We start from the raw sequence: 1,776 nt of genomic DNA on the forward strand, positions 1-1,776 counted from the left end.
CTTCTAGTGATAGTGCTGGTTTAATTTATTCTAACACCCAATTATTTGTCTTTTTCGCAGTCCATGGTATGTGCAAAGCTCTCCTCCAAAACCACATTTCAAATGAGTTGATTTTTCTCTTATCCAAGTGTCCAACGTTCACATCCAAATATACCCCTGTCTCACACCCTTTCTGATTGGGAACCAATCGGTTTCTCCATATTCTGTCCTTACAGTAGCCTCTTGTCCAGAGTATAGGTTGTGCATCAGGACAATCAGATGCTGTGGTACCCCCATTTCTTTTAAAGCATTCCATACATTTTCATGATCTATACAGTCAAAGGCTTTGCTGTAATCTATAAAGCACAGGGTGATTTTCTTCTAAAATTCCTTGGTCCGTTCCATCATCCAACATATGTTTACGATATGATCTCTGGTGCCTCTTCCCTTTCTAAATCCATTTTGGATGTCTGGCATTTCTCGCTCCATATATGGTAAGAGCGTTTGTTGTAGAATCTTGAGCATTACTTTATTTGCATAGTATATTAAGGCAATAGTTCAATAATTGCTGCATTGTCCATGCTGTGGTAACCTCCAAGTTAGATTACTGCAATGTGCTCTATGTGGGGCTGCCTTTGAAGATGGTTCAGAAGCTGCAGCTTGTGCAAAATGCAGCAGCCAGATTGGTAACAGGGACCAGACGGTTCAAACATATAAAACCGATTCTGGCCCACTTGCATTGGCTGCCTGTATGTTTCTGAGCTCGATTCAAAGTGGTGGTTTTAACCTATAAAGCCTTACATGGCTTGGGACCACAATGCCTGATGGAACGCCTCTCCTGACACAAACCCACCCGTACATAATGATCAACATCCAAGGCCCTCCTCCGGGTGCCTACTCTGAGGGAAGTTGGGAGGATGGCAACAAGGGAGTGGGCCTTCTCAGTGGTGGCCCCCAAATTATGGAATGATCTCAGTAATGAGGTGCGCCTGGCGCCAACACTGTTATCTTTTCAGCGCCAGGTCAAGACTTTCCTCTTCTCCCAGGCATTTTAGCATGTGTTTTTAAAATTGCTTTTTAAAAAAATGTTTTTTTTAAATTTGTATATTTGTTTTTAATGTTTTTAATTGTTGTAAACCGCCCAGAGAGCTTCAGCTGTGGGGCGGTATACAAATGCAATAAAATAAAATAAAATAAATAAATAAATGATACTGAATCAGACCATTGGTTCATCTAGCTCAGGATTGGCTACAGCAGTGTGTTTCAACTTTGGGTCCCCAGAGGTTGTTGAACTACAACTCCCATCAGCCCCAGCTATCTTAGCCAATGGTCAGGGGTGATGGGAGTTGTCATCCAACAACATCTGGGGGCCCAAGGTTGAAGAGTACTGGTCTGTAGTGAGCGGCAGCAGCTGTCCAGTATTTCAGGCAGGATTCTCTCTTAGCCTTATCTGGAGATGCCAGGGATCGAACATGGGACCTTCTGCACGCGAGGCAGATGCTCTACCACTGAGCTGCATTCCCTTCCCCTGGGCCTGACCCATCAGATACCTCCCACACTATCTTATCACTCCAGCAGCACAGAGACCACAAAAGCCGGGGGGCTATGGAGCAGATAAAAAGTGCCCATCTTAAGGCCAGGGGGTTGGCCCTTGAAGAATCTGAAATGTTCACAAGAGGCCAGTGCCTAGAAGGTGTAGGCTGGGGACAGAGGCTTAAAAGGCCTCAGGCTGCTGTCCACCTCAGTTGGAGCAAGTTACTTACCTGGAGCTATCTGTGGTCCTGCAACATCAGAGCT

General features: G+C 45.0%; 1 non-coding gene across 1 annotated transcript; it reads right to left on the reverse strand.

The window, feature by feature from the left end:
• Positions 1 to 1,430: 1,430 nt before the first annotated feature.
• Positions 1,431 to 1,502, reverse strand: TRNAA-CGC (transfer RNA alanine (anticodon CGC)). The gene has a single exon. It is a non-coding gene; the product is annotated as a tRNA-Ala (tRNA).
• Between the last annotated feature and the right edge of the window lie 274 nt (positions 1,503 to 1,776).

This window comes from Rhineura floridana, chromosome 14 (genome assembly GCF_030035675.1).
Source record: "Rhineura floridana isolate rRhiFlo1 chromosome 14, rRhiFlo1.hap2, whole genome shotgun sequence".
Classification (NCBI taxonomy): Eukaryota; Metazoa; Chordata; class Lepidosauria; order Squamata; family Rhineuridae; genus Rhineura; species Rhineura floridana.